Genomic DNA, 23,729 nt, shown 5'->3' with positions numbered 1-23,729 from the left:
ACCCAGCAATAAGATCTGCACAAGTCCTGCAACCAAAACATTTCAATCTATGGAAAGAATTATTGCAAACATGGATGCAGGTTCAAAAGAGTTGGGGACCCCAGCATTAATATCACTTTGTAAACAAGACTACTAATATTCACACGCACACATCTTCTTAGCTCCCATATAGGAGGATGGTATATAAATTGTATGTATGTATGTACGTATGTACGTATATATGTGTATATATATATGTGTGTGTGTGTGTGTGTGTGTGTGTGTGTGTGTGTGTGTGTGTATAGTGGTGTAAGGTGTAAAACAACAACCCCAAAATGTACTGGAAGTTATGCTTAATCGCAACAGGTGACCAAGAACTAATGCATTGGCCCATTCTACTGATTTTGCCTAGAAACCACTCTTCATGTGAGACCACATGCTAAGCACAGCTCCTCTAAATAGCCCCTAATCACATTATGCCTTGTTCTGTGTTGCCACTTTCAGCTAACAGACTTCTATTTACCTCTACTGTTAATCTAAATGCTTTCTTTGTGCACATACAGTGTTCTCAGTGTGCACACACAGTATTCTCAATGTCAGGTCTCTCTCCATGTGTCCCACAAGTAATTCCGTATTCATCATGTCTGTCAAAGCTTTTGACACAACTTTGTCTCAAAGCCAAAACAATTTTAAAGGAAAAAATTAAAAGCCTTACTTCATACCGTGGTCTGTCAAGAAAACCAGCCATTCTTAATTTACTGGGAACTGAATACTCCCAGAAGGTTGTCGGGTGATCCCAGTTTATTCTGGACAGCAAACTGTTATAGCCAGGAAGGTCTGTATAGGCAGATATATGCAGAAAAGAAAACAAGGCCCACCGGAATCTGAACTGCCCTTTCCAGCATTCCACCAGAGAACTGTTTTTAAGAACAAAAAACATCTCTCTAAAAATATTTTCACCTGATTTTTAGAGGTCAGAATTCCTGTAGACATTGTTGAACTCCTAATATAAATCAGACAAATGAAGAACTGATAAAGTCATCTACATCCAGTATCTATCTTTAAAATTCGCCAAGTTTCTTAGGTATGAAAAACAACACCCATGTTCCTGATTCAATGATTTCACAGCAGTTCAGTAGGCAACAGAGTTTACATTGGAGGCCTCAGCAAGGCTATTTTGATTGCTCCAAGATTAAGACCGCAATCCTGAGCATCCTGACTAAGGAGAAAGCCCTTCGGTTCTCAAGTGGGATGTCAGGCTGCATAGAACTACACTACAGAATATACAGCTCATTTTAGAACACCTTCACTGGCTTCCAGTTTAGATTCAGTTCAATGCGTGTTCCTTGGTGGTTTTATAGCTCCTCAAAACCAGGGATCCATCTTCCCCAAAGGACCGGCTCTACCTGTAGAAACCCATATTCAACTTGTGATCCCATCCCAAAAGGTCCTGTTGACAGCACCTTCTGTCCAACGGTCCATTCTTTGAGTCGGGCTGCCTGACTGGATTTGCAAGGGTTCTCCATTGCCAGATTTAAAAGACTGTTCTGTTCCATATATATTTAACTGTTGTTGGTTTGGTCAACAATCTGCCACTCAGGCTGAATTGTTCAGTTTGATTCACTGTGGATTCACTTTTTAAAAATATTGCATCACTTGGTTCGATTATATGCCATTTCATACTTCAAGAAGGTAAAAAGTACATTGTAAATGTCGGGATCTGCAGAGCCCAGTCTAGCCCTGCTCCGTATTTGGGTGGGAGATGACCAAGGAATGCTAGGGGCATGATGCAGAGGCATGCAATGAAAACATTCGGCCCACTCGTGAGCACTGTTGCCATGCAAGGATCTGAATCCTCGTGTTCCAAACTGAAGCTGACTTTCCCCTGTCCTGGAATTCACTGGGGGATCCTGGGACCTGCCCCTCCCTCTCAAAGGCTTGTTGTAAAACTAAAATACGGGAACAGAGAACTATGTCTGCTGCCCCGAGGACAAACACGTAATATGCAGACAAACAAAAGACTGAACAGCACATTTGTAAGAGTCACCGTGGCAATTAAAAATGGCTGTTTTCCAGATGAAAGCCACATTAAATCATGTTCACGTGTTCCAGATTTTACACTCAAGATAAATGAAAGGCGTTCTCAGCATCTCTTCAGAAAGCACCCTTAGGGTTGGATTTTGCACTCCTGCTTGGACAGGAGCTGGGACCAGACTCCAGTGGTTTGTGTCATTTGGCAGAGCACCAAGCCTCATTCAATATGCTCCAAGGATAACTACAGAGCTGGGCATGTGGGTTTGCCGAACCTGGGATCAACGCATCATTCAGTTCGCCTTATCCCCTCTATGACATAGCTGAAAGAAACCTGAATTGACACAGAAGGCTTTCTCCTGCTCAACTCTGTTTTACTGTACTACTTACAGTGGTGTGTTCCCCCTCCCCTTTATATATATAAATAAATCAAAAGAGTGAGAGAACCACAAAATAGTTCTGGGCAGCGATGCCGTTTCTTAAAACCTACTCCTGTCCAAACCACACCTCAGTGGTCAACTGGCACGGAGCCTGCTTTTGTCTGGTTCCAGGTTATTTCATAAGCCCCAGTCAGAAAAAGAGAATACATTCTGAAGGAAAAGTGAAAAGTAGAGAAAAGAACACATTATACTTTTTTTTAAAGAACCGATTTTTGGATGAGCAAATGTTCAATAAGGGAACAATCATACAATAAACATAGTGACTGATTTTATAGTGTTGTAGTAAGCATTGGTGGGGAAATGTTTGGGATGCATTCGTAACTTATTCAAAAATGCCAAGTGCATGTATTATTGGGCCCATCATGTCTTTGTTAAACAGCTTAAGAAAACAGTATTAAGTATTAAGAAAACTATACTATACTAGTATTAAGAAAACTATACTACAATAAGCCTTTCAATCACTGATCAAATAATGAACGAAATGTTGGAAAGTTCATATCCCTTTAGTAAGAAACTATTTTCCCCATCACAAAAGTCAGAAACGTATCAGAATATTGACCACAATTTTCAGCCGCTAAACAGGATTAGCTCACTAACTGCTAGAACAACCTTGCTTCCCTGCTAGCCCTAACATGGGTTTAGAAACATCTTCCCTTCATACACATTTTTGCACATTTTCATTGTAATATCCAATGTGAATGCTATCAGGCAATGGGACTCAAAGCAGGGATGTGAATAAGCCCTTTTTTGCTTTCCTTTTGTTTTTTTACATTGTTGTTCTGGCCATTTTGTTTCACCCATCTTACATTGGTGGTGTTCCCATTTTGCTTATTTGTATTGTGGTGTTTTATGCCAATTGCACCATTTATACCATGTTAGATGCCATTTATGTGCAGCCGAATGCAAAACACATTTTAAAATATGCATGGAACTTCCAGTTTCCAAATATCTGGAGGACCCAATTTAAGTTGGGACTGTGGCACATGGACCCAGGGAGCCTCTTTCTTCCCCTCACAAACCTGAAATGGCCTGGGGCCATTACTGATGGGCTACATGTCCCTTCTATGGCTGTTCTGGATTGGAAAAATGTGTGGCCAGAGGCAATAATCATTTCCCATGCGCACTGTTGTCCTCATTCAACCAGGCCTTAACATACTTGGAAACTGAATTCCCAGCAGGAACTCACAACTGACTTATAACTGAGTGAAATTCAAGCCAGGGATCCCAGACACAACACATGGAAAACAATAATGTAACAAAACTGAAAACTGGGCTTAGCAGAAAGGGATCAGAATGCACTAGCATGACTGTCCCTTTCTCTTGAACTATTTTCCAAATTCCTAATAACAAATCAGTTTCCAGTTTTTTTTCTGACTCAAGACAGGAAAACTTTATACCTGAAATACTTCCTTTAAGAGTCACGAGGGTAACAATTACCCTGGCTCAGAGGAGCAGCCAACTGCCTATATTTTTTCGTGAGACACTGACACAGGCATTCCTCCTGACTGAACTCAGAGCAGTGACTCTTGCAGAGATACAATATGCAGGCTCCTCAGGGGAGGGCAATTCTTCTGCAGTCACACTACATGCAATCACCCCTGACATAAGATGTCTGCAAAGCGATCCATATTCTCAAAAGGGGCTAACAGGGGAAAAGCAAGGACACAGAGGGAAGGTGGTACTTTGGGTTTCCCACAAACCTTTCTCTTTATTTCTCATGGCACATGGTTTTGGGATTACTGATCTAACAGCAATTGTCATCCCTTCATGCTCTGGCTTGGCAGACAGCAGTGGGAGACGTGTGGGAACAAGCTGCAAAGAACAGATGTGGGGAAAGATGTGCAAATATTGAGCAGGACAGGAAACATAGGATACTAGCAGGAGACCTTGGAGATTAAAAAAAAAACAACGACACCCTCCTACAAAGCCAATGGAAGTCAGAGGGGTTATTTGAGGCAAAGGCCACGAGGATCTACATTGAGGGATAAGGATATTTATATTCAGGTGAAGCTGTTTCGGAGATAAGCCGTTCCATGGAAAAACAGCCCATGATGCCTTTGACTTTTGCAAAGGCATGAAGGGGAAAATACAGAAATCAAGTAGCCAAAAAAGCTTATCTCTGCCAACAGCCTCTTGGGTATGCATAAAAAGAAACAAGAGTAAAGGCAGGGAGCAAATGGAGGCCACAAGTACTGCATTTCAATCCCTGGAACAAACTAGAAGGATTTCCTGGTCACACCATGGAACCAGGTAAGTTGGCACAACACCCAATAGAAGCTACAGCTCCTACACTCACTGTGCTTATCCTGGAACGCCTTCCCCTCTTCCCTTTTCACCCTGTCTGTCTGGACTACCCGCCAAGAGTACTGAGTTTCAGGAAAAGCAGGAGGCTTTGGGTTTCAGTGTGGCCTCCCTAGCAGTCCTTTTCCTGGCTATTGGTCAATAGAAATGCCTTAAATATTCCCTTTCTGACTCACATGTGCAAGTCCAGCAGCCTGAATGCTGTCTGCAAGACAGATATAAAGAATGGTCTATAGCCAAGTGTATGAATGCATTTTATAGTGCTGCAAAGTTTGAGCCTGTTAGCACCTTTAAGACCAACAAAGTTTTATTTGAGGTATAAGCTTTTGTGTGTATGGACCTGAATCTATTTTACAGTACCGGAGGGCAGGGGTAGAGTCCAGGGCTTCATTGTTATACTGGCTATATGTATGCATGTGCTTGTTGTTGTTGTTATGTGCGAAGTCGTGTCCGACCCATCGCGACCCCATGGACAATGATCCTCCAGGCCTTCCTGTCCTCTACCATTCCCTGGAGTCCTTTTAAGTTTGCACCTACTGCTTCAGTGACTCCATCCATCCACCTCATTCTCTGTCGTCCCCTTCTTCTTTTGCCCTCGATAACTCCCAGCATTAGGCTCTTCTCCAGGGAGTCCTTCCTTCTCATGAGGTGGCCAAAGTACTTGAGTTTCATCTTCAGGATCTGGCCTTCTAAAGAGCAGTCAGGGCTGATCTCCTCTAGGACTGACCGGTTTGTTCGCCTTGCAGTCCAAGGGACTCGCAAGAGTCTTCTCCAGCACCAGAGTTCAAAAGCCTCAATTCTTTGACGCTCGGCCTTCCTTATGGTCCAACTTTCGCAGCCATACATTGCAACTGGGAATACCATAGCTTTGACTAAACGCACTTTTGTTGGTAGGGTGATGTCTCTGCTTTTTAGGATGCTGTCTAGATTTGCCATAGCTTTCCTCCCTAGGAGCAAGCGTCTTTTAATTTCTTTGCTGCAGTCCCCATCTGCAGTGATCTTGGAGCCGAGGAAAATAAAATCTGTCACTATCTCCATTTCTTCCCCATCTATTTGCCAGGAATTGAGAGGGCCGGCTGCCATGATCTTTGTTTTCTTGATGTTGAGTTTCAAGCCAACTTTTGCACTCTCCTCCTTCACCCGCATCAACAGGCTCTTTAGTTCCTCTTCACTTTCTGCCATTAGAGTGGTATCATCTGCATATCTGAGGTTGTTGATATTTCTCCCTGCAATCTTGATCCCAATTTGTGACTCCTCTAATCCCGCCTTTCTCATGATGTGCTCCGCATACAAGTTAAATAGGCAAGGCGACAGTATACAGCCTTGCCGAACTCCTTTCTCAATTTTGAACCAATCCGTGATTCCATGTTCAGTTCTCACTGTTGCTTCTTGACCTGCATATAAATTTCTCAAGAGACAAATAAGATGCTCTGGTATTCCCATCTCTTTAAGAACTTGCCACAATTTGTTGTGCTCCACACAATCAAAGGCTTTAGCATAGTCAATGAAGCAGAAGTAGATGTTCTTCTGGAACTCCCTAGCTTTTTCCATGATCCAGCGTATGTTGGCAATTTGATCTCTAGTTCCTCTACCTCTTCGAAATCCTGCCTGTACTTCTGGAAGTTCTCGGTCCACATATTGCTGGAGCCTAGCTTGTAGGATTTTGAGCATAACTTTGCTAGCATGAGAAATGAGTGCAATGGTGCGGTAGTTTGAACATTCTTTGGCATTACCCTTCTTTGGGATTGGAATGTAAACTGACCTTTTCCAATCCTGTGGCCATTGCTGAGTTTTCCAAATTTGCTGGCATATTGAGTGTAGCACTTTTACTGCATCGTCCTTTAAGATTTTGAATAGTTCAACTGGAATGCTGTCACCACCACTAGCTTTATTGTTGCTCAGACTTCCTAAGGCCCATTTGACTTCACATTCCAGGATGTCTGGCTCCAGGTCAGTAACTACCCCACTGTGGTCATCAGGGATGTTAAGCTCGCTCTTGTATAGTTCTTCTGTATAATTTTGCCACCTTTGCTTAATCTCTTCTGCTTCTGTGAGGTCCCTACCATTTTGGTCCCTTATCATACCCATCTTTGCATGAAACGTTCTCTTCATATCTCCAATTTTCTTGAAAAGATCTCTGGTCCTCCCCATTCTATTGTTTTCTTCTATTTGTTTGCACTGTTCATTTAAGAAGGCATTCTTATCTCTTCTAGCTTTTCTCTGGAATTCTGCATTCAATTGGGTGTATCTTTCTCTTTCTCCCTTGCCTTTCACTTCCCTTCTCTCCTTAGCTATTTGTAAAGCTTCCTCAGACAGCCATTTTGATTTCTTGCATTTCTTTTTCTTTGGGATGGTTTTAGTTGCTACCTCTTGTACAATGTCGCGAACCTCCGTCCATAGTTCTTCAGGCACTCTGTCTATCAGATCTAATTCCTTAAATCTATTTGTCACCTCTACTGTATATTCGTCGGGGATATGATTTAGTTCGTACCTGAGTGGCCTAGTGCTTTTCCCTACTTTCTTCAATTTAAGCCTAAATTTTGCAACAAGAAGCTCATGATCTGAACCACAATCAGCTCCTGGTCTTGTTTTTATTGCCTGTATAGAACTTTTTCATCTTTGGCTGCAGAGTACATAGTCAATCTGATTTCTGTGTTGACCGTCTGGTGATGTCCATGTGTAGAGTCGTCTCTTGGGTTGTTGGAAAAGAGTGTTTGCTATGACCATTGTATTCTCTTGACAAAATTCTACCAGCCTGTGCCCTGCTTCATTTTGTACTCCAAGGCCAAACTTGCCTGTTATCCCAGTTATCTTTTGGCTTCCTACTTTAGCATTCCAATCCCCCATGATGATAAGCACATCATTTTTTGGCGTTGCTTCTATAAGGTGTTGTAGGGCTTCATAGAACTGATCAACTTCATCCTCTTCAGCAGCAGTGGTTGGGGCATAGACCTGGATCACTGTGATGTTGAATGGTTTGCCTTGGATTCGAACTGAGATCATTCTGTCATTTTGGGGATTGTATCCCAAGACTGCTTTTCCTACTCTCTTATTGATTATGAAGGCTACTCCATTTCTTCTGCGAGATTCTTGTCCACAGTAGTATACCTGATGGTCATCTGAATTAAATTCACCCATTCCTGTCCATTTTAGTTCACTGATTCCTAAAATGTCGATGTTCAGTCTTCTCATTTCTTGTTTAACCACGTCCAGCTTGCCTTGATTCATGGATCTGACGTTCCAGGTTCCTATGGAATAAAAATCTTTACAGCATCGGACTGTCTTTTCGCCACCAGTTACTTCCACAACTGAGCGTCCTTTCGGCTTTGGCCCAGCCGCTTCATTCATTCTGGCGCTACTCGTACTAGCCGTCTGCTCATCCCCAGTAGCATATTGGACACCTTCCGACCTGAGGGGCTCATCTTCCAGCGTCATATCGTTATGCCTATTGGAACTGTCCATAGAGTTTTCATGGCAAAGATACTGGAGTGGTTTGCCATTTCCTTCTCCAGTGGATCACCTTTTGTCAGAGCTCTCAGCTATGACCTGTCCGTCTTGGGTGGCCCTGCACGGTATAGCTCATAGCTTCACTGAACTACGCAAGCCCCCTTGCCACAACAAGGCAGCGATCCTTGAAGGGGGCATGCATGTGCTATCAAGACTCAAATGACTCAGAGCGATTCCAGCAAGGGGCTTTCAAGAAGCAGAGGTAGCTTCCCATTGCCTTCCTCTGCAGAGTCTTCCTTGGTGGTCTCCCATCCAATTACTGACCCTTGGTGATCTCCCATCCAAGTACGTCTTGGAGACCAAGACGTATGAGGAAAGGTTGGGGGAGCTTGGTCTGTTTAGCCTGGAGAGGTGATGACTGAGAGGGGATCTGAATGGCCCTCATCAGAATTCCATTGTCAGAGTTCCCAAACAATTCTTCTATGTAATAGGAGCCCCAATCTAACTTGAGATGGTGGCATAGAAAGAGTTAACCTCCTTCTTCCCATGCAGTTGCCTTGACTGTGAGTAGTCTTAATCTCTTAAAAGGAGTCTCATCAAGAAATTTGTTTTTAAAAAAATCATCCCTTTGATTAAAAGCCTGGGTGAAAGTCAATGATGCAGTTGGATATCTAGAAAAGAGAGTAGAGTAGATGCCAGAAAAGAGCCATGGCAAAAGGCATTCCACATGCAATATATCACCACCCAAAAAGCCCTGGATTTGCTTGCCACCTTCAGGTATCCTGACTCCCAAGACATTAAAAAGATATGAATCTATCAGAATCAACATTTTGAATTGTGCCCAGAAACAGACCAGCAGCCCATGCAGATCTTTCAGCGCTAGTGTGATAGAGTCCCTGTACACCCCCCTGGCCTGGATCCCATTTGGACCTGCTGACATTTGTGGCCCTGTGTGAGGATCTTCAATTGCCCCGAAAAGCAAACACTTACTTTAAAGCAAGGACTTCATTCATTGAGCAGAGAAAGACACTCATTCAAACACTGGCAAAACTGAGGCCAAGATGCAGGTCTTCACATATATTCCCTTCTGCCCTCCCTCCTGTGGGAATCCCAAAAAGCGGGAGAGCATCACATAGTCAAAACACTCCGATAAGGGACTCAGCTCCCAGACACGGGGACAGGGGAACGGAGATGGTGAGAGGTGGAAGGGAGGGGAGGGGAGGGGAGGTGGTATGCAGGGAGGGAACATGAGGGGCTATAAACTAGGCAAAAGAGAGAGGCTGCCCTAATTCCTACAAGGCTAAATTCTACATAACAAACTACCTAAACATCACTCAATAATGGCAGAAATAACTGAATTCTGGCATGCTGGAGGGTCGAGGACACACAGAGCGCTCTTAGCCCCGGTATTCCAGACATTGCTGCCTCTGGACAGAAAGATTCTACAGATGACTCTAACCTCCATGGATCTGTCTAGTGGTGGGAAGTACAAGCTTGCTGCAGTGGTTAAGAGTGGCAGCCTCTGATCTGGGAAGCCAGGTTTGATTCCCCACTCCTCCACATGCTGGGCGAACTTGGTCCAGTCCCAGTTCTCTCAGAGCTCTCTCAGCCCCACCTATTTCACAGGGTGCCTGGGGTGGGGAGAGGAAGGGTAGGCAACTGTGAGCCACTTTCAGACTCCTACAGGTAGTTAAATGCAGGGTCCAGAAACCAGCTCTCTCAAGCTGTAGCCGATTCATGGCTACCCCATGGGGACTTTCCTTGGTGGTCTCCCATCCAAGTACTAACCAGGGCTAACCCTGCTTAGCTTCCAAGATCTGACGAGATCCTCCTCTTTTGAAGCCACCAATGTGTGTGGCTTTCACTACATCCAGTGAATCCCATTATCCATTCAAGGATCGTACATGAAGTCTGCACACAGGCTGGGAGTTGCAGGTTGCTCCTGAGCACTCACACAGGCTCACTGTGCACACAGAGGTCTTCTGCAAAGGCTTAATGCATTGACCACTACACATGTTGGCGCAGCCTGGCTCATAACATACCAGTGTGAGCACATTCCGAGCAGTTCCAAGCGAGCCACGTATGTTGGCTCACCCAGAGCGATCTCTCTGGACCTCTGACAGACGCCTTTCCCATCTCTCCTGCCGCATGGGAGAGGGTGGCATGCAGTGCGGAGCTCTTCTCTGCTCAGTAAAAGAAACAAAGATGGGAATTTGTCAAAGGCTGGGCTGAGATCACAGCTTGAGGTATTGTGTAAACAAAAAAATAAAGAGGACAAGCCAGTGTGGGCAGCGCCCTGTGGACAACTGCTTTGCTTCTCCGCTTCCGAGAGCTCTGCAGCGTGCAGCAACTAATAGCCTAGTCAAGGCTCTGCACAAAATGCTTCCCGCTGGGCTGGTGATTATTTTTCCATCTCCCCCTCTGCTCAACACCCCATTCCCAGCCAGGCAGACCACTGCAAACGACTGAAACGTTAACCTGTCTTTGCTTCTAACACAGTGACAAATTGTTTCCCACGTGGAAATCCTGGGTTAGTCTCCCCCCTTGCAGTGAGGATCTTTGGAGGGGGGGGGGGAGAGAACTGAACAAAAAGCTCTTTATTGTGCAGAAAGATCATTTTACCTTTCATGTACTGCAGAGCAGAAGTCATTTTCTTCTCATTTGGAACAGGCTTTGCTTTAATGTACTCCAGATCGACTCCCACAAGCAAAGGATTAAAAACAGTACTCTTTATCACTAATGTGTTTTAACTATTGTGGTGCCAAATTGGAGAGAAGGGACGAGCTCTTTTGGCATGAAAAAAAGCACGTTGTTTGTTCCCCGAGGGGGCCTAGAAAAACATCCTTTTCATACCCCAACTGGCGGCAGCTTCTATACAAATTAACTTTCTTTCTGGCAGCCCCAGTATTGTCATCGTAGCTAATAAGACTTACCTGTCCAATGACATCACTGAGAGAAAGCCAAGCAAACTCAGAGGAGAATCCTTGCGGATCTTAAATATATCCGCTATTTTGCATGATGAAATCCCAGAGGACCAGCTGCAATGCCAGATACTGGAGAGGAGGGACCATATGGTAACACAGATGCAGCTGAACAAAAGATGTCCCCTTTGGACCCTGTTCAAAAGACTGCCCAAAAGGATGCTACCCAACTAGGTGCAGATGTTATTCCTGTGGAGAAAAACTGTCTGCACAAATGCATTTTTGGGTAACCCTTACTTTCAGTGCATTCTTTAAACAAAAAATATGCAGGGTGATTTCTGTGCAAGCTTTCGCTCCCATGATCCTCTTGCCGGTTCAGACAAGATCCTTGCAATCTCAGCATGAATCACAACGTGCTGTCACAGCGACCCCAGGAAGTTCCATGTCATGGCAAAGTTCTTGAGGCATGAGATGAGCAGAGGTGGTTTGCCAGAGAAGGAGATACTGTCCACAGCCCTTCTCCAAGTCTTGACCCAAGGTCTAAAGCAGGCGTGGCCAAACTGTGGACTACAATTACCATGAGCCCCTACCAACACAGAAAAATAGATAAAATGGAAAGGGGGAGAAAAGTATCGTAAACCAATTTTGATCCTTACTGAGTACAGATTGTCTAAGTAATCTATGATTGAGCTGCCATCCAATCTTCTAGACCCCCTGCCTGCATCAGCATCAGCATCTGCCAATCAGATCTCCTGGGGAAATTACATCATATCCTACCTAATCCCAGGATAGGATTTTATTTTTATGGGCAATAGTAGAGATTACTATTCTGAATTTTAACAGTAATTGTGTTTTCAATTTCTATGTAATTGAAATGTGTCGTGATCCGCCTTGAGTCAGCCGAAACATGGCAGAAAAGAAGCTTAATTTAAAAAGCATAAATAAAAAATCCCTACTCTCATATCACCTCTTCAGCACCGATATACCAAGAAAAGGCTGCTTTACAAGGGGGCAAGTGCCGCTATCTTTCTCTTGACCACCAAACCTGCAGTACAGTCCTCCTCTTGCACGGTTGTGTTTGTGCAGGATGAAGCAATGGAGCAATTGGATGCTACTCCGCTTTTTGTGCCATAGGGCATGAATTGCTGCCTCTGTGCTACAGCTCAGAAGACCAAGCCACCAGGCACCAGTTAGAAAGCCATCGCCGTACTTGCAAAAAAAAAGAAAAGGGAAGAAAAGGCTGCTGCGTTCTTTTTGACAGCGAGAAAACCTTGTGCAATATATTTTGATGGTAACCGCACTCATTCTAATTAGCCCATTCTGTTGGGTAATTAATTTTCTATTCCGGAGTGTTATTGGCACTGGCCCCCTTGGCCGTCCCACGGACGTTCTGCTTTTCCATCTGTGTCCGTGTCTCTGTTGGATCGAAAGCATGGCACAGCAGTCCTGTGCACTAAGCTGGTAGGAATGCAGGCCTCTTGCCCAAGTTCCTTCGCAGACCGAGAGGAGTATCTAAATCACGGTCTCAGAGCAGCTTGCAAGTGGATTTACTGTGCCCTGTGCTCATTAGCCTTTAAGCAAATGGTGGCATTTGCAAGGATTCTACAAAGGGAGTCAGTCTTGGTGAAAGGATGCTGGGTGGGTTTTCTTTCCTCCCCTGAAATTTAAGCGGAGGGGAGAGGGTTGCCTGAACATTAAGTTACCTTTGTCTGTGCAACTTCAACAGGGTCAAATGTTTACTTAACCAACAATATTGACCCAAATGCAAGACTAATTTCATGTGTTGAATGTAATGTGAGAATTATTCAGCATCACGCCATACATGGACTGTATGGGCATTCACTGTAAGGTGTGAAAGGGGCTATCGAGTTCCCAGTTCTGTTTCCTGGTGTTATATTCATGCATGGGAGCGAAGCAGATGGCAGTAAGGCGCACCAAGAACAAAAAAGCCCTGCTGGATCAGACCAATGGCCCACCTAGTCCAGCATCTTATCTCGCACTGTGGCCAACCAATTTCTAGACACCCAACAACAGGGCATAGAGGCCAAGATTATCCCCTGATGTTGCCTCCTGGCTCTGAGATTTAGAAGATTAGTGCCCATGAATTTGGAGGTTCCCCTTAGTCACCATGGTGAGTAGCCATCAATAGACTAATCCTCCATGAACCTATCTAATGGCCTTATAAAGCTGTTTATTCCTGTTGCCATCACTGCATTCTCTGGAAGTGCATTCTGCATTTTGCTTATGCTCTGTGTAAAGAAGTATTTCCTTTTGTCAATCCTGAGCCTATTGTCCATCCTGAGCCTATTGCTGGGGGGGTAAATGGTAATGACTGGGGAAGGCTCTGGCAAACCACCCCGTATTGAATCTGTCATGAAAACGCTAGAGGGCATCACCCCAAGGGTCAGACATGACCCGGTGCTTGCACAGGGGATACCTTTACCTTTACCTCCGCAGGACAATGAGCTCTCCCCCATTGTAATAACTGCCCTGCCACTTCTCTTGCTGAAAGAAAAGGGTAGGGTGTGGGATCTGCTAGCAGGGGTAGTCGACCTGTGGTCCTCCAGATATCCATGGACTACAATTCCCATGAGCCCCTGCCAGAATTGTAGTCCATGAACATCTGGAGGACCACAGGTTGACTACCCAACATCTCCTCTGTACATTTCTATTCCAACCTTTATTTTAACAGGTCTATTTTAAACACCTATTCATTTTGCCAAGATGTGTGAAGGTGAGGGGGGAAAACCTTACTTCCAGACGCTAAAAAAAAACGTTACACGATACTTAAAGCTCTGTCTGTGTTGCAAAAACCCACAGAGGGCTAATTCTTCTACTCCATAAGCAGGGCAACATAGAAGTGTGAAGAGGCAGTTGCAGAGGCCAGACTCTGAATGAAACCTTTATGAGATCCCCGATTGAAACTGAGGTGAAAGACGTGAAGGGAACTGAACCCACATGTTCAAAGCGGTCATGGTTTAGAGGAGCCGGGGACAGAATTGCTCAAATCCGGCTTCAGACTGTCTTCGGGAAGAGAACCCTGACCTTCCTCAGAAGACTGCCACTGGTTCCTCGATGAGAAAGAACATTATCAGGCAATACTGGCAAATTGCCCTGAAAGACAAGGATACTCTTGATTTTGCCTCTGCCTTGCAACGGTTCGAGTGCTAGATCTAACCTCACAAAGTTATTGTTGTGATGATAAAAGGAGTCCCCGCTGATTTCTTTGGAGGAAGGCCAATATAAGATGTACAGACACAGAATTAGCTGCGATCTTAGGAAGTCTCAGACTTAAATCTCTATTCCCATCTGTAAAATGAGGATAATAAAACAGGCAAACCATAGAGGCCCGCATGTATTACACCAAGGTAATGTGTGTGCAAAGAGATTTGGACACAAACGCCATAATCTTGAGCAGCATTGTGCTCTCCTAAACTATTAATTTCAATTAAGAAATATGTAACATTACTTAGGATGGCATCTGTTCCACTATAAATTTCTGGTAAGGCCTTGGAGGAGGAGCAGGTCTCATGGCTTAAGTGCCACTCAGTGCTTAACACCCATTCAGGGCGGCTGTCTCGCCCCTGAGTGCCGCCTCCTCCTCCAACCGGCTTGCTTGTCTGTCCAGTGGGCAGCCAATCGCCTTGTGTCCTCCACCCCTGACCACCCCCTCCTCCTTCCACTTCCCTCCGAGGCTCGGAGGCTGCAGAACCCTGCCACATGAGAGCTGTCCCCGCCAATGAGTTCCCTAACAGCTGCCTTTCCAGGTCTTGCAGGGAGGGAGAGGAGAGGGAGAGGCCATCCACAGAGTTCTTCCACCCCACCCCCCTAATCTAGCGTCTGTTGTATTCCTGCCCCTAGCTGTAATGTAATTGCTAAGTACTATTATTAATAACAATAAAAATAAGAGTATAGGGCTGCAGTAGTGTATTTGGGGTGTTTTGGGGTGTATCTGCAGGGGTTATGCTGCACTCTCAATTCACGTTTGACAGCAATGAGTGCTGGATCATGCAAAATTTTTAGTGTGCATGGTTCAAAAAGATGAAGAATATCCTACATAGGGCATCAGAGGAGATGTGTCTTTAGCATGGGTAGAATAGGAACTTCCTGATGTGTTTCAAATAATCTCCACCAGTGTCCGGATTGGGCTCATTTGGAGACTTCCTGCTCAGTTGAGCAGGCTTCCTCTCTGCTTGCCTCCAGAACAGACAGAATGAAAGAACAGAACAGTTAGACCAACTCTGGTGTTTCTTGACAGCCCAGGAAGGGTTTGCCAAATGGTTGGACATTAATTTTTAATATATTTCTAAAATTTGTTAAACATTTACTGGGTGATGTGGCCATATATGACCATGTCGGTTCACCCACCCCTCCCAAAACAGCCAATGATTGGCCTGGAGAGGGTGGGAAGAGTCCCCGGTGAGCATGCACCCAGCTATGCCTCTCAACAATATTCTACACGATTGCACCACGATTGAAGCTTGAAGAATGTTTCTGGGGTTTCTCAACAGTAAAAAAAGGCTGAGTTAGACAGGCATCTCTCTGTTTCGCGTCAAAATATAACTATTTTATTATTTTCAGTAGCCTGGTGTGTCGCCCTCTTTGCATATTTAAACTCTACCAACAATGGGCACCAGCAGGTCTGAAAAGAGTCTCCTGCCAACTGAGCATGCTCCTTAGAACATACTCCAAAATCCTCCATAACACAGAAAGTTTTTATGCCAGTCAAGTCAGTGTGAAACAGATTCCCTCAAGCTAGGAAGTCTGGGAGCTACAGTCTTACAGTCCTGTCCCATCCAACTATAGCCCTCCCCTTTATCACTAAAGAATTAATTAGTGGTCTATTTGGAAACAAGCACCAAAATGGATCATTGCAGCTAGCATCCCATGGCTCAAAAACAGTAGCCTGCAGCAGAGCCATCCCCTTTTTGTGGGCTTTCAAGTCAGGCTATTTGGAAGGAGTGATTTGAGGAATGCAGCCTCCAACCACCATGCACAAATTAGGTAACTGGTGTACTCTGGTCGAAACCAAAAACAGACATGTTTATGGCAAGGACTGTAATTTGCTTCATGTTAAGACAAGGCTAATTATTGATCCTTGGAAAGCCAAAATTTTGCACATCCAATGCACCGCTCTGCAAACATTGCTGGATGGCTTCGAGGAGTCCATTTGGACAGATGAAGCAAAAATGTTCACTGCCAGTGGTGGCAACAAACAGATCGTGCTTTAATGCAGTAGTTTCATTGCAATAGAAAAAAACCTGAGGTCACCTGTGATCCTGGATAGCTGCTGCTGGCATCTAGAAATCTGAAACATTTCTTCAGCTATGTTCTGGGCAGTCGCCTAAAATCTAATATTGGCTCTTCAAAATTCTAAATTTCCATTCCAGCTGCTCAAGTGTGGAAGGAAATACTAATAGGAAGCTGGGACTGGGGTCACTGGATGAAGAGGACAAAATTGTGCCTGGTCCCCATGATGCTATCCTTGACCGTTTATGCACTGGGAACTTCACTGCCCCAGCTCTCGTGCAGGAGCATAAATCCGGGCCGGATGAGGTGCACCAGGCCAAATGCTCCCCCATGTGGGTGCAGGAAGAGGTGGGGCAACCTGTCATGGCTAAAACTCCAGCCTGCAGCCCGGCATGAAACCTCCAGTGCATAAACGGTCCTTGAGATGCCAGCTGCATACAATACAGGCTCTGCATGTCTCTTCCTACTGACAACAGGAAGGCACTTCTATCTACAGATTATCTAATGCAAGAAGCGGCCTCCAAAGTCCTCATCTCCCATGGGCAAAAGGGATCCTCAGTTCTCGGATCCATGGTCAGTTTTACATTCAATAAACTCAGCAAGCAACTCATAGAATCATAGAGTTGGAAGGAACCTCAAGGGTCATCTCGTCCAACCCCCCTGCACAATGCAGGACACTCACAATTGCTCACAATTCCCTTCCAATACATATTTAGCACCTCTTACCAAAGTTACTAGGAAGTCCCAAACTGCCAAACCACTATTGGTCTTCAAAAGGCTTGTCCTCTGCATGTTCAAGCAATCATAGGGACTAGAAACTTAACTTTGGACACTTGCATACTGCATAGGAATCTGGAATCCTGACTCACGATGTAACTACCTGTGCATTAAAAATTGGTTCCCCTGCTCCTTCAGTTATCAGTTTTAATTGTTAAACATGCATTTTTTTTAAACTGAATTTTACTGTATAGGCATCCCTGAGCAGGTTACACCCTTCTATGCCTGTTAAAGTCAATGAGTTTAGAAGGATGTAAATTTTTTTAGGATTGCACTGAAAAGCACCCCAAACTGAAGCTGCCCATAATAAGAAGTATGCAAACTGAGAAATTCTTCTTTATTTTCCCCATAGCGGCCAACCATAATTCAAAAATACCAGCAAAGTTCTCATTTCTTCAGATGTTTTCATCCCACATTTCAGAACCAGGCAGATTTATTTTTTCAAAATGAGGTTAGACACATAGCTAAGAAATCAAACAAAAGCATCTTATTGGGAGATGCCGAAAAATGTTTCGGTTTCCTTTGAGAAGTCTTACAGGAAACCTCAAGAGACATCTTGTGTTCTGAGCAACCAGAAGATAAATGCAAAAGGAATTATTTTTAAAGACTGGTGAAAGAGAAAGCTCCCACCAAATAACATCTGATGAAATGCTTTTTAAAAAGGGGGAAACTGTGCTCTTCAGGGAGGGCAGGGGCCATGTTACAGCTTAAGCACTTCTTGAACAATGGTTCTTCCAGATGGCTGAAAGAAAAGCCCATTTGCTTGGGGAGATAGTGTCATTTTACTAAAAAATACCACCCGCTCTTGCCTGCATTCCAGACAGGAATTCATATTTTATGTGGGGCCAATTCGACCTCTCAAGCAAATCCACTTACTCTACCAAACCACCCTCTGAGATAAATACTTAAGCTGAGTCTGCAAGCAAACCCTACTGATTTGCTTCGGAGGGGGAAAAGGACTCTTGTGTTGACTCGCAGGTTCTCAATGCCAGCCTCATGGCTGTATTACTACAGCTTTTACAAGATTTCATTCTTAGAGGGCTGGCAACTCCAGTATGAGTGGTAGGCGGGTTTTGTAGGATAATTTATTGTGCCAATTTTAATCACTGGGTTTCTGGGACAAAAGCCCCATTGACTCCACCAGCATGGAGCCAGGCCTTTCCTGTCTGCCGCCTTCTCGGCATTAAACCACTAGACGATTTTGGTAACCGAGGCTCAACAGAACACGTATCTGCTGCACAACAGTCCTTTCTGCCCTGCCATTATACATGGGGTGGTTTCCATCCAGTGACAGTTCACCCAATTAGAGACGTCTTTATAGGCTAGGGTCTCCATCCAGGTCCTCGTGTTAAGCACACCCATTCTCCTGTAGAACATGGACAGCTATTATTGGCAAGAAAGAAAGAAAGAAAGAAAGAAAGAAAGAAAGAAAGAAAGAAAGAAAGAAAGAAAGAAAGAAAGAAAGAAAGAAAGAAAGAAAGAAAGAAAGAAAGAAGCAAGCTGGCAGAAGAAAGTTGTTTGCCCTGCCTTAACTTGTAAAACTTTACACTCCAACACCAGTTAACTTTATCAATTCATATTGTTCTGATTAAATCAAACAGTTGGACCTGATTAACCATATAGCAGTTTTAAAAGGGGGGGGCATTAAACATGAATTATTTTTAGTATATCTGCTCTGAACTGGCTTCCTTCCTTCCATCTCATTGGAATGGCTCTTTTGAGACTGCCTTTATTAAAAGCACAGGGCATGATTCTTTTCACCCTCAAAGCCACTGTTTATTGAACTGCAAATTTAATTTGCAGGTAACCTGACACATTTAATTGATTTAAGTGGACTTTAGCAGCCTAAATAGCTCAGACTAGCCAGAGCTTGGAAGCCAAGCAGAGTTGGCCATGGTTAGGATTTGAACGAGAGACCTCCAAGGAAGAGCAGGGTTGCTGTGCAGAGGAAGGCACGGACAAGCCACAGTTGCCTCTCTCTTGTTCTGAAATACCCATGAGGGATTGCCACGTTTTATTGGGACTTGACTGACAGCACTTAACTAAGGATTCTTTAGACATACAACAGCCCAATGGTACAATCTGAACAACAGCATGATGTAGGGGTTAAGAGCACGGACTCTACTCTGGAGAACCGCATTTGATTCCCTGTTCTTCCACATGCTGGATGATCTTGGGCTAATCACCGTTCTCTTATGTCTGTTCTTGCAGAGCAGTTCTGTTAGAGCTCTCTCTAACAGCCCCACCAACCTCATAGGGTGTGTGTCATGGGGAGAGGAAGGGAAAGGCATTTGCAAGCTGCTTTGGCACTCCTTTAAGTAGTGAATAGCGGAGTATAAAAAAACCCAGCTTTTCTTCTTCTTCTGAGGCCCACTGAATAAACCTGAGTAGAGTTGCTCTACAAATCACCCTAAAACTTAAGAACTTGTGTGGCCAAATTCATGCTTCAGGTTCCCGCTGCATTGGCCACAAGGGAAATAAATAGTGTAGGTAACATCATATCCCACCTGCAACGGCTTAATCCTGCTTCGGTCACAGTGCTCCGGCACACAAGCACAAGAAGCCGCAGTGACCCAACAGTCAGATGCAGCAAACAATCTCGTACTTACAGCTGCTTAATGGATGTAGCCGGTGCACATACCTTGGCGGAATACCAAAAGCAAGCAGCTGCTTGCACAAACATGCCTGCCACGTGCACTGGGGGTTACCTGGTTTGCAGGAATCATTTCAGGAAAAATGCAAAGATGTCAAAACCAAACAGTTAGGCATGAGTCTGACAAACAGAGCTTGTTTTGTTGCAAGCAACGCAGTGAAGCACAAACCAGTCTTAACATTCGGGAAGCGTTTTTTAAAAAATGCATCGGGACAGCTACAAAAACATTTCTCCTTGCAGATAAGCAGTGACCGAACACGTGCAAATTATCTTAAGTAATAAGCACAGATTACGGACCACAACAACAACATCACTAGGCAGATCAGGGGATACTGGGACAATAAGGAATGGATGCAATTTCTCACTAAGATGCAACAAGGAGTATATTTCATGAATACCTGCAGAAGCACTATGTACCTTTCTCCCACAAAGAAAGAAGTGAAATAGAGAATCCTTCTGGGTCACAACAAAGGACCATGAGCAAAAATTAAGCTGGAGAGCTGACTCAAGGGATCAGTGAAAGGAGCCAGGTGAAACAGATCCATGTTCACTACATTAAACACTTTCTCCTTGACTTCTTTCCACCTTCTTAATACACATTACCTTTAACATCCATTGCCCTTAATAATTCTAGAACAAAAGCATAACATTAATCATGCCTTTTGTCACGACTTGATCCATGCCTTCTTCCTTCCTTATCTAGTAATGACTCTTTCATGCCTTCAAGCTAGTGTGTTGTGGTTGGATCAAGATTAAATTTTCTGCCGGTTCCTCCTCCTGGCCACCCCTCCCCCCCATTTGCCCCTCATGTCTTTCCTGAGAATCCCACAGAAGCATCTGAGGGACATCACCTGCCCCCTGATCCCTTTTATCAAGAGACACCAGGGAATGAACCTGGGCCAATCTTCCTGAAAAGCAGATGCCCCATCAGGGAGAAACACCCGCATCTAACCATCAGGGTGAAGCAGCCCACAGTCAAACATCTGCATGAAAGGCTTCAGCATCACAGTTCCTCCAATGAGCATGCATGCATGCACCCTTCGATTCCCTACATCAAGGGTAGTCAACCTGTGGTCCTCCAGATGTTCATGGACTACAATTCCCATGAGCCTCTGCCAACAAATTGTAGTCCATGAACATCTGGAGGACCACAGGTTGACTACCCCTGCCCTACATCACAGGGCAAGAACTTTGACTGCTTGAGGCCCATTCCACACACATTAAATAATGCACTTTCGATGCACTTTAGAAGTGGATTATCCTGTTCCGCACAGGAAAACCCAGCTGCAAAAGCACATAGAAAGGGCATTATCCAACGTGTGCAGAATGGGCCTCAGTTTTTATCAGCCCCTTCTGTCTTCAAGATCCATCTCAGGTCTTGCAATGTCACCCAACTGAGACTGACTTCATTAGCTCTCTCTCTCTCTCTCTCTCTCTCAGAGAGCTTACTCTACACGCTCTTGTACTTTCAGGATAGGACTTCTGCACTGGCAGGTGTAGAAAACGAGAGGACAGAACAAACAGGAATTATTTATCCATTCCCCACCACCACCATTTCTCCTAGCCCCCAGAGTGTCCCATACGAAACTCAGGACACAGTTAAAGCTCACCAGGAAAGGAGCACCAAAACAAATTCCAGCTCTGTGTTCTTGACCTTCTTGCAGAGAAGGAGGACAAGAGAGTAAATAACAGGCAGCGCATTATTATCTCAGAGAAGCCTAAAAGAACAGGGACACCCAGACAGGCAACAGGGCCCATTACGGGAATCAAAGAAAGCTGACTGTCCATTCAGAGGCAGCTAATATGATAGCCTTTAACTAAAGGCAGAGTGTGCCTTTAGGGGACACTTGACTCATGGCAACACCCACCATGATGCTCTCAGAGGTAAAACATGAGCAGAGGTGGGTGGCCACTGCCTTCCTCTGCACAGCAACCTTCATTTTCCTTGACGGTCTCCCATCCCACTACTAAGCCTGACTGGCCCTATTTAGCTTCTGAACTCTGACAAGAACAGACTCACCTGGGCCACACTGGCTGCCCACTACCTGTTGTCAAAAGAAGATGCAGAACAGTGGGTCAGCACCAGGGACTGAGAGGAAAGAATTGAGGGAGAGATGCTGGCTGGGTGGAAGGCTGAACGACGCCCATGCGCAGGGTGTGAAGGTGGTCCTGGACACTCTTTCCAAATCTCCCTCCACCCTCACATCACACACACACACACACACACACACACAAACCCTCCTGCAGCCTCTGGGCTGCCGCCTTGAACCACTTCCCGCCTTCTCCCATTTCCTCGATGTGCTCCAGAGGTAAGGTGACCAGATTGCCCCACTTTTGGAGGGACATCTGGGGGCACCTGGCAAATTGTACTTATGTTGAAATTTAATAATATATATATTACAATACTATTTTTGCGTTCTATGCGTTCTATGAAATTCTTTGTTGCTCCATATAGACCAAATTTTAATCAAGAACCCCCCCCCCCCCCGGGCAATGGTGTCTCGCTTTACCAAAGTTAAAATCTGGTCACCTTATCCAGAGGAGAAGCAAGGAAATCCTCGGGCGGGTTTGGAAGGTGTGCGGGGCAGGGAGCCCTGCGGGGAGGGAGCCCTTAGAAGGCGGCTTCCCCCGGCACGGAGCCCGGGGGCGCGCCCTGGCTCCTCCGGGCGGGATTGCCCGGTCCCGCGCTCATGGCTGCGCTCGTGCCCTGCAGGTGCCCTGGAGCCCCTCACTCACCTCGGCCGGCCGGGCGGCGCGGAGAGGCGGCTGCGGAGCGAGGCGGACGGCGGGCGGGCGGGTTCAGGTAAAGGCGGCGGGGAGGAGGCTGCTGCGGCGCCCGGCGGCCCCTGTGCCCTTCTGGTCTCGCAGCCGCTCCCGACTGAGAGCGCCCCGAGCAGCGGCCGCCGCATTTAAGCGGGACCGCGTCGGGGAGAGGCCGGTGGCGGAGGGGCCGAGCCCTCCCCTGCCAGGCTGGCGCGAGTGGGGCTGCCCCATGGAAAGCGGGTCGCCCGAGCTTCCCCAGGCCCCACCCACCCAGCCACCCATCTGCAGGGGCCGGCGAGGACAGGCGGGTGGCGCCACGCGAGGGACCCCCTCCCTTCCCGTCGGAGGGCTGAGAGGGCTCCGAGCCCCCCTCGTTATCAAAGGAAACGCGTGGAAGTGGAGGTTGGGCGAAATCAGACTGCCAGCTTATTCATAGGAACCTGAATGTCTATAAAGTGGAGGGAGGGGAGCGTGCCGGACTTATTCTGGAGTAACTACCTCCCGGGTTCCCTGCTCTCAATTGAATGAGAAGAAGAGTTGGTGTTTATACCCCGCTTTCCACTGCCTGAAGGCGTCTCAAAGCTGCTTCCTCTCCCCACAAGGCAAACTATTAGGTAGGTGGGGCAGGGAGAGCTCTGGCAGAACTGCACTGTGGGAACAGCTCTTGCAGGACTGACTGGCCCAAGGTTGCCCAGCTGCCTGCAGGTGGAGAAGGAGTGGAGAATCTCCCCCTGCTTGCCAGATTAGAAGCCGCTGGTCTTAGCCACCCTACCCTACTGGCTCCAGGGCTGTAGTCCTTCCTATCTACCCCCGAAAGTCACACACATAGGGCTGACTTGGAATCAAAAGCCACTGTGTCCAGGGACACGTTTAAGAGCGACAAAGATAAACTTTCCTTGGAAGAAGTGATCATGCACACGAAAGCTTCCACCCAGAATAAAACTCGGTTGTTCTCAAAGGTGAAACTGGACTCAAACTTTGTTCTGCTGCAGGCCAGCCCAGCTACTCACCTGAATCTGTTTGTCAGTAGAGGTTGCAAAGTTGGGGTGAAGCTTACCAAAATGAAATTCAATAGGGGCAATTGTAGAAATGTCTATTTTAAAAAACCTTATGTACAAATGTTGGCTGGAAAAGACCTGGCTTGGCAGTAATGCATCTGAAAAGGGT

At 45.6% G+C, this 23,729-nt stretch overlaps 1 protein-coding gene across 2 annotated transcripts in view; it reads right to left on the bottom strand.

Annotated features, from left to right (window-relative positions):
- MATN4 (matrilin 4) overlaps positions 1-22,814 on the bottom strand; it is a 45,239-nt gene extending 22,425 nt beyond the window's left edge. Inside the window, exon 1 of one of the 2 annotated variants that reach the window (XM_077335472.1) lies at positions 22,536-22,814. The gene's annotated coding sequence lies outside the window, so the exon portion shown is untranslated. Of the gene's footprint in view, positions 1-22,329; positions 22,467-22,535 lie in introns of those variants that run through there. The other variant, XM_077335473.1, reaches the window with a different exon arrangement.
- Between the last annotated feature and the right edge of the window lie 915 nt (positions 22,815-23,729).

This window comes from Paroedura picta, chromosome 4, assembly GCF_049243985.1.
Source record: "Paroedura picta isolate Pp20150507F chromosome 4, Ppicta_v3.0, whole genome shotgun sequence".
Lineage (NCBI taxonomy): Eukaryota > Metazoa > Chordata > Lepidosauria > Squamata > Gekkonidae > Paroedura > Paroedura picta.
This window is presented reverse-complemented; position numbering and strand designations above follow the sequence as displayed.